This window comes from Epinephelus lanceolatus, chromosome 1 (genome assembly GCF_041903045.1).
Source record: "Epinephelus lanceolatus isolate andai-2023 chromosome 1, ASM4190304v1, whole genome shotgun sequence".
Classification (NCBI taxonomy): domain Eukaryota; kingdom Metazoa; phylum Chordata; class Actinopteri; order Perciformes; family Serranidae; genus Epinephelus; species Epinephelus lanceolatus.
In genome coordinates this window covers 40,098,833-40,108,830 of record NC_135734.1, presented here as the reverse complement: position 1 = coordinate 40,108,830, position 9,998 = coordinate 40,098,833, and the positions used below count along the sequence as shown (strand labels likewise).

Here is a 9,998-nt window from a genome sequence, read left to right as displayed (position 1 = left end):
TACTTGATTTATGAACAGGAAATTTTAAACACACACACACACATCAAAAATCCAGTGAGATACTTCTTTCACATTATAAAATACATAGATGCACTCAGGAATATACATCACAGAGTATACAGTCGTACTGAATATCCAAGATCTGTGGTCTCTTCGAGGTAACCCACCTACATAGATGTGTAGTCATTAGCCTACACGACCAGTGAAACAGTAAAAGTCTCTGGCTGCTTTAAACCGATCACTTCACACAACTATCATGCAAAGCAGGAGGCTCTTGATCCTTGAAAATCTAATCAACTAAATAAGAATTTATTGTGAGCAACTATTCTTGATTTAATCTCGACCAAAGACAAAAAATAATTAAATATGAGCTTGTTTTAAAACACACACTTGAACTTGAATGTTACTCTCAAAATTATTAAGAGTATGAATGACTGTTTTATGATGTTAACAGCTTAGATACTTTAAAGGACTAAAAGAATTTAACACCTGTAGAAGGAAAAACTCTTCTATGACTTCAAGGTCAGGTTATTCAAGGTTTTCAGTCGAAGTTTCGAATGAAATGCAAACTTTGCCAAAGACAGAGCAGATAATAGCTGGCAAAACTAAAGCATGTAGTTTGCATGTTCATCATGAAAAAGCAAATTTGACATTCAAAACAAACCATTAGCAATGAACTTTGAATGATGATTCCTGAGTTGCATGCGAGTAACATTAGAGGTGACACTCTTGGCAAAACACAATTTTAAAAGCTCAATGTTCTTGCGAATTTCTTTTTAAGCGTGTGCAGAATTTTGCTTATATTGTCCGAGATAATCTAAACAAATACAGTATTTAATGTTAATTGGTCATGTCTGAACAACACAGAATTTTAAAATATACCCTCCACCTGCAGATCTACCCTCTATGTCCTAAGCCCCTCCCACCACACGAGCACGAACATATGCACATGCTTCATACAGTAACCCAGCTTTTCACATATTGATTTATTCTAATTTCATTGTAGAGCTGCCTCTTTGTTTATCAGACCACAAATGACACACCCTACCACACCCCACAGTCCCTCCACCTCACTCCCCACCACTGTGGGCTGCTTTGCTGGGGGAAGGGGGTGTGCAGCAACTCCATGGACGGACTTTCAGTCAGCAGCTTGAATTCAGCAGTCACAGGCGGCTAAAGGCCAGTGGCAGCGGCGGGTCTAACCTGTGTACAAAGTCGGAGCTGTCCAGCCCTCCAGCACTAGCTGAGTTCAAGTTTCCACTAGTCGTCTCCAGGGATGCTGCCTGCTCTTCTCCCAGCGAGGTGGTCTCTAGCGGCGGGGAGTGAAGCAGAGGACATGCTATGATCCGAGCTTCTAGCTAGCTACATAAACATGAACTTGAATAAGTTTGGATCATAGTATGTCCTCCGCCTCACTCCCCACCGCTAGCTACGGTTAGCTCAAGGCCTTCATTTAAGTCTGTCTGTCTTTGTGGGGTTGCTTTGCAGTGTAGCAAATGCTGGACGAGCAACTTTCTCTGCAGGACTCTCCACCATTAAATCAGGCTTTCGCCACCTGAAGGGGCGTGCACACACATCTGCATTTGTAGCCAATAGGAACTAGGGCTGTCAAAATTGCTCAAAAATGATGTTCAAATATTCCTTCTAAAAATAACTCATAGGTTCGAACCATTCGAATTATTATTATTTTTTTCGCAGTATGTCCACAAGAGGGCAAACTAATACAAGGAAACATACTTGTATATGTATTAATACAAGGAAACATAACTACTTGTAGGTATTTTTATTTCAACATAAACGTCTTTGAAAACATTTACATACCTACACATTAAAACACATAAAACAATTATCTATAACATTACGTTATAAACGACTGCGGACCTCTCGCTCGCCCCCCCTCTCTGACCCATCACGCCAGGGCTACACCGCCCGCGGAAGCGCTGCGAATAGCCTCGAAGCGCAGAGAAGCGAAGCCAGTTTCCTTTTGGCGCCCATGTTAATCGATTGTGTCATCCACACCATGGCCGGCTCGCGCCCTGCAGCGATTGTTTTGGCGTCTGGTCTATTTTCTGCGCGAGCCGCGAGCAAACGTGTCAAGCAGTGCGTTCAGTGCAGCGGCCCAGGCCAATGCCCACTGGCAAAGAGGACAGCTGCGGTGGTGTTTTTTTTCTCTCCACAATCAAATATCAATTTTCACATTCGAAGGTCCATTTTTTTTTTTCAAATTCGAATTTAAATTCGAATTTAGAATATTCGTTGACAGCCCTAATAGGAATGCTCTCCCTCTGAAATTATCTGTGATTAGACAAAGTCTCCCATCATGGATTAGATTTCCTAAAGCCTGAAAACAGACCCAAGAGGTTAGATACAGTAGTCTGGTGCAGTGGTTCCCAACTGGTGGGTTGCGGTCCAAGAGTGGGCTGCAGGTCCATTTTGAATGGACCACAAGTGACTTGTAAACGTGTCAAGTTTGTAAGTACAGTGAATTTCCGACACAGAGCTTTTATTTTGAAGTGCTGTTTCCTGCTGTAGAGTGAGTGACTAACAGACAGCAAACTAGCTCGACGACATCCCAAACCTAGGTATGGCGCTGGATGTATTACACTTGGTGGACCTTAAACTAATGACAAAATAGAAATCTGGACCCCGAGGCTGGACCAGTTGGAATCCACTGGTCTAGTGTTCTTTCAGACTAGTTACTACTACAATATCCTGAGAGATTATTATGGGATTTTTGCCCAAAGACGCCAAAATAAAACTGCCCATGCCAGCTTAATAAGGCGGATATCAACACCAGTCCAGTCAACTGGATCTGTGCATTACTTGACAGTACATACAGTATATCCAAATACAAAATCTAGACTGGCAGAGAAGCACAACATTTTAGAAATAATATGTGGTGTCTTTAACATTATCTTTTTCTAAATGGGTCGGGCAGATGTTTGTGAATGGCATGAATGTCTGAATGTTTGCATACTAGTTTAGGACAATCAATACTTCCTGTGACGCTTCATTTGTGAACATTTGAATGTTCTCATTTTGTACCAGTCCAACTGTGTAATCCTTCCTGGGGATTTTCATAACAGCCTTTGATGCACTGTGATTGGGTGCTTGCTGCTCCTTCAAGTGTAGAAAATACCCCTCACAGGATGAGATGATTCCACAGAAGGAACCTCAACATCAACTCAACATGAAGAATAGCGTTCTCAGGTTTGTTATTCTCACATGGCTCTTCAAGGTGGCCTTCTGTGGGTGGATTACATATGTCAACATGAAAGCTACGTGGTCAGAGGCCAGAGACTACTGCAGAAAGCATCACGATGAGCTGTCTTCAATTAGTAACCAAGAAAAGAATGAACTCTTTTTCACAATGAAGGAACAAGACGAGAATATTAGAGGCTGGATCGGTCTCTACAAAGATGTCGATGATGTGTGGAAGTGGTCAGGAGGCGAAAATCTATCGTACTTCAACTGGTCAATAGCAAAACAGAACAGAACTGAAGACCGCAAATGTGTGATGCAACACAGAATTGGCTGGCGCAAAATGAACTGTACGGAGAAACTCCCCTTCTACTGTTCTGACAGTGGTCTGGTTTTGGTGAAGGAAAACAAGACGTGGGAGGAGGCGATGGAGCTGTGTCGCAACCAGCACACTGACCTGGTCAGCCTGTCCTCTGAGTCTGCTCTGGCTAAAACCCTTAAGACGAGCAGGGAAGCCCAGACAGACCACGTGTGGACCGGCCTGCGCTACCTGGCTGGCAACTGGCTGTGGGTGAACGGAGACAGTGTAGTGTACCAGGCCTGGAGCCACGGGGAGATGCCACAATGCCCCACCTGGACTCACCGCTGTGGGGCCCTGTCACTGAAGGGAAAGCACTTGGAAAGCTGGGACTGTGCAGACAAACTCAACTTTGTCTGCAGTGACAATTACAGTATGTCTTGATTTGCATGATAGACAATAGAGAGTGTTCTTGTGCTAGTATTTGCCTCTTGTTTAGAAAAAAACGTGGTATAATGTAAATGTGGGATAAAAACAGGATACCAATTATATACTAATTATTTCTCTAGGGTGTTAGAAAAATGATTTGTACATTAATTAATCCTTGAATTCTTTTTCACATATGTTCATGTCTGAGAAACAAATAAAGAGCTGAAATTGCTGTGACGTGATTTTAATTCAGCTGTAACCCCATGTTATGCATGTTTCAATTGTGAATTATTTATTACATATAATTAAAGGGCAGGTTCATGTACGTTCTTTCTTTGCTTTTCAAATGGAAACTCAAATGTTATCAGAAAGGGGTGACGTTGGTTACAGCGCTGAAAACATGGTGCCATTAAACCTTTATCAACCAGGTGAGGACGCACTGAGATTCAATATAACACTGTATTTTGTGACACATTAATTAAACACATTAATCAATCCACAGTCAGTGTATTATCTACTGTGGATGGCGGTCGGCACGCTCCCAATGTGGAGAAGCAGACAGGAGCACAGGGGCACAGAGGCTAAGCAGGTTAGCCCACTGCTGCGGAAGCACACTAGTTCAGTTACAAAAGTCGCATAATAACACAAACTAACCAGTAACTCTGTGTTCTGCAAAGTAAAATTACCATTTCTGTCAAAGGAATCTGGCAGCTGTGGATAGGGGCAGCAGCAAAATGTATTTTAGCCTCTTAAAAAGACCATGTAAATCATCATCAGTTTAAGTGCACGCTATATTAGGATTATTTCACCACTTTACTTTGTCATCACACAGCACTTTCGAAGGGGAACTGAAGCTGTTATCTATGCTTTCTTCAAATCCACCAGACTCCAATGACAGAAACAGTCATTTAACTTCACAGCAAACTGAGAGTTGTTGGTCTACTGCCGAGTCGATCATTTAGGTTCTTTGTTATGGTGTGACTTTCAGAACCAAACTGATGAAGTGTCCATAGCAGTATGTGGGTTTATAGGCTATGTTGCAATGACACTGTGCAGAAACCTGCGTCGTTGATGTTAAAACATACATACTTCGAAGAAAACCCGAACTTTCAGATTTGAATACATCAGGTCCACTTCTGGAAAGCTACAGAATGATATAAAGACCTAAAAAAAACCCACCCCAAAACAATGGAGCCCCCCTTTATCCCTTTGAAACCTGGAGTGACATCACTTTTCTTGTATGCTTTCAGACACCTTTTGCAAGTATTTAAACCTTTGAGCCCTGAAACTGGTGTGATGACAAACTGGTGGGATTTCTTTCAAAAACATGGGGAAAAAGTCAATGAGCAACTTGGTAAGAAATATTCTAAGAAATGCAAAAAAAAATTTAAAAAAAATAACAGAGATTTAGAAAAATATTCTGAAAGGGAGTATTTTTTTTTTTTACTAATTTCTTGCATTTTTTTTGGGTAATTTCTTCTTTCGTTGCTAACTACCTTCTTCTTCTTTAAAAGAAATCAAGCCACTCTGTTCAGGTTTCAAAGGGTAAAATAGCTTAATTCTGGGTCGTTACCTGATGACCAGTCTTGTTATGTACATATCTTTCCAAAGACAAACCCAACTGTACCAATTTAAATATTCATGAAAGCCAACTTGTGTTTTTACTTTCAGACATAATGAGTAAATTAAAGATTGGAAACATCTGCTGACTGCTTCACTGACTGACTGATATGACACCTAATTATTTACTTTGGTATACTATACCAAACAAGTTTAACATTTCAGCATTTTCAGGTAATATCTGGATTTCCGTTAAATTAAAATATAATAGAGTTGGTGTTAAAACGGTATCTTAACAACAAAACAACACTGCTGTTGCCATTTGTCTCAGTAATGGCCAGCTCGTGTTTTGAGACAGAAAGGCAATGACCTATGGACTCCTGATGGCCGTGAAGATTCAGTCACACAACACACAGTCACAAGGTCGCCTGTCCTTGTGGGTGTGGATACTCTGGAGAGGGAGTATGCATGTGTGAAGAGCCTGCCCCTGTTTGTGTGTGTGCAGCTGATGTAGACACAACAAATTAACCACTGCTGTCATTCTAGCTAGGGTGACCTTTTTCAACCCTTGCTGTTACACTCTGAGGGCCTATACATGCCTGCTGTAACGGTTCACTTACCAAGCCCACTGGGCTGGAGGCTGCCACTGTCTGTACAGCTGCTGTAAAGCTGAGTGGGTGCAAAGGTCAGCGTGGCGTTTGCTGATAGCAGCTCGGCGGTGACTCTGAACAAGGCCGTATCACTCCATCGCTGAAGATTATTCCTACAACAACAAATATTACAGCGTGTGAGATGTCAGTGCTTTGACATCAACATATCTCTCATTTATCACACAGTCAGGGCTGCAGTTTATCTCTATGCTTTACTATACTTGTGCAATTCATTTATAATTATTCGGCATACATATCTTGCCTAAAGATATACATTGTTCTAAAAGCAATGTATAGACACATACATGAGTAATCCCTCTCAATCATCACTTATGACCCATTAGAAGTGTGTAGCAGTGTATTTTTATTTTTTTGCAGAGACTCTGCCCTCTGCTTTCCAAAATAAGCCACACAGCCTGATATATAAGCAGTGGTGGAAGAAGTAGGGTAAACGTCCATATTAAGCCCACCAAATCTGCTATTCAGTCATTTTTAATACATACTGCCCCAATTTAAGTGAGAACATCTAGATTGAAATGAAATTGTAATCTCTCTTTTGAAGTGTAAATAATTAATTTATACCACTTTCCAATATTTTTATTGATTAATTTGGCCATTTTTAAAGTCTGCCATGGGTTGATGGGTATCTAACGCAGTGGCTCCCGGCCCAAAAGTGGATCGCAGGTCCATTCTGAATGGAGTGACTCCCAAATGTGTCAAGATTGTAAAAAAAACAAACAAAAAACCACACTTTATTTTAAATACAGTGAATTTACAGCACAGAGCTTTTATTTTGAAGTGTCGCTTCCTGCTGTAGAGTGAGTGAACAATGGACAGCTCCTTAACAGATACAGTAAACTAGCTCCACAACATGGCCAAACGCAAGTATGACACTGAATATATTAAACTTCCATAGCTTTTCCAGGTTTTCCATGCCCTTGGGAACCCTGATTTCTGCCCTTTCATTATTCTACAGGCTACTTGCTGCTCATAAATAAGGTCTGTGGGATGGGACAGGATTCAGCAAGGTTTGTAAAATAAAAGAGAAAATATTGTCTGTTTTCTAACTGCTTTATTATCACTCTGTTGTTTCAATAAAACAGGAGGCTCATCTCCACAAGGCTCCACAAGTCCACGGGACAACCCTCACACAATCCGGCCCAACCAAATCACCGCTGTAGAAAAAGAAAACTGCATTAACTATTAGACATCTACCACAAGAACCCAAAACAAACTTCAATACAATTTAACCCTAAACAGACAGTACACAATGGTAAGCTATCTGACCGTTGTGACCGATCACAAACTGAGAAACATACACACTATGTACAGACTCAGTGACTGCAGCCTGGCCACAGAGACAGGGCCAACACAGGCAGACATGGCTGCCTACAGAAGTCATGCTGTGTCAGCTCTGTCCACAGAGACAGGTGAGGCAGGTGAGACAGGTGAGACAGATGAGACAGGTGGGGCAGGTGAGACAGGTGGGGCAGGTCAGACAGTGCAACATTTCCTGCTACAGTGCAGCAAACATGAAGACATCAGAACAAAGTTCTTTACAAAAATTAAATATTAACTTCAAGATTTCGATTCACTCTGTCCAGGTTAAAATGCAACATCTACTTGGAGAAAACAGTGTCAGCGCCACAGATGCAGCAAGATATGTCAGCGCATGTCACAGCCTGAGAGAGAACCAACACAGCTACATATAGTTCATTTAATCACGGATCACACTCTGCCTTTTTATTTACTCCTTCACTTTTCCTTCTCCTTAAAAATGTATGTCTATGATTTTGTAATAATACATTGTGTTAACTGTTTCTGATTTTTAATTGTCTTAGATAATGTAACATAATGATGTAATTAGAATAAGAAATGTCATGCAAATAAAGCTTATTGAGTTGAATAATAACATTCTACCTACCTACCTACCTACCTACCTATCTATCTAATTTAGTTCAAATAGCTTAATTAATTTGCCAAAGCATTTAATAAAAAAAAAGACAAAATAAAATAAATAAATAAAAATCAAAAGTAATCATATTTTATGTTACATTACATACATTCATACATTATATATACATATTTAATATACAGGTGTCACATACAGGTATTAGCCCTATCTATCTATCTATCTATCTATCTATCTATCTATCTACCTGTCCGTCCGTCCGTCCGTCCGTCAGTCTGTCTATATGTCTATCTATTTCAGTTCAATTCAATTCAAATAGCTATATTGGCATGAACAAAAATATGTTATTGCCAAAGCATTTCATAAAAAAAATAAAAATAAAAATAAAATACTAACTAACTAAGTGAATAATTAATATGTAAATAAATAAATAAATAAACAAATACAAGGAAAAATATTTATATATACATATTCAATATACAGGAGTTGCGTACAGGCTCTATATTATACTGCTGCAGTCCATTTTTGATGACTATGCAATATAAAATACACAGTACACTGCTATGAATACATATTAGTTATATTCTGTCTCTCTATCTAATTAAATTCAAATAGCTTTATTGGCATGAACAAAGAAATGTTATTGCCAAAGAATTTCATAAAAAAATAAATAAATAAATAAATATATGTTACCATCCATTGCAGCACACATGTGCACTGGTGCAAGAGACAAATTAAGCTACTTTGACCTTATGGAAAAACAACCTGTTGAGAATGTGATGTAGGAAAAGCAAAGCTTGCTCTGTATGTCCTAATTGAGTTTCCATCAAAGCACAACCACATGTAAACACCTCCACCTGCTGGCAGCTCTGTGTCATTTCACCTATTCCAGCAGGTTACATCTCCCTGATCAGTGCCAGTAATGGTATGCTGAATTAAACCCTAAAATTGAGCTCACGTGTTGTTTTCGACACGGAAGGCCGAGTTTACGGTAGGCTTGATGTGTTTCCGTGGGTTTAAGCCAAAACATTGTTGCTAGGCGACCACTTACACAGAAGTTTGCTTGTTTTCTTGTTAAAAACTGATAAAGTAAATGTGGGGGGTTTTTACATGTCAACCAAAGTTACGATTATAGAAGTGTTTTAAAACGTGTGAGGCCCACACTCCACGAGCCACCACAGTGTGAACATACGGGTACTTACTTGGAAAGTGGTTGAGAGTGCAGGAAGGAGGACAAACGGATGTGAAAAGTGAGGTCATTGGTTTTATCAAAGGGCTCTGGAGCGATATCCCGCCAAAACATGAGTGACGTAACGTGCCTATTACCGTAAGGCCCAGTAAAGTGGAGCCGTGAGTCACATCCGTTACCGTAAATTACACTGAAGTGAGGCAGTGACTTACGCAATGTTGAGTGAAACAACTCCATTTATGGCTTTTGATGCCTATAGGCTACGAAGAATGAAACTTGGGCATGGAGTCAAGGAATTAGAGAAACAAAAATAGCAGCATGTAGCCTCAGCACATTCTCTGTGCTTTGTCTTTGATGTATGTTTGTTCTCTGAAGTGCATGTTTGACTTGTTTCTACAGTCAGAAAATTTGTTCACAAAATGTCACCTCCTCCATCCTCCTGTGGCCCCTCAAAGCAGCTGGTCCTGCCCATAGGACAAACTGTACCTTATTATAAGACTGTAAATTCAGCATTGTGTAGGCTTGGCTATAACATGTACTGAAGGTATGATCTCAGTTTAGACACATTATTTATTTATATGGCAGGGTTTAAGGTTTTATTTAGGTTGCATTATTTGCACAGTAATAAAATTTATGATATACAGGAGAAGTCATTTCAGTGCTGGAGAGGAAGGATGCCCTGCTTATTCACAGTCCTCCACTATTCAAATAACAGAAAAAAAGTTACAATACTCAACAAAGTAACACAAAATAAGCAAC

At 40.0% G+C, this 9,998-nt stretch overlaps 1 long non-coding RNA gene across 1 annotated transcript in view; it reads right to left on the bottom strand.

Moving 5' to 3' along the window:
* Positions 1 to 9,339, bottom strand: part of LOC144464226 (uncharacterized) — a 67,463-nt gene extending 58,124 nt beyond the window's left edge. The window contains exons 1-2 of the long non-coding RNA XR_013491992.1: positions 9,253 to 9,339; positions 6,109 to 6,251 (exon numbers count right to left, since the gene is read on the bottom strand). This is a non-coding gene — a long non-coding RNA (uncharacterized LOC144464226). The remainder of the gene's footprint in view (positions 1 to 6,108; positions 6,252 to 9,252) is intronic.
* Between the last annotated feature and the right edge of the window lie 659 nt (positions 9,340 to 9,998).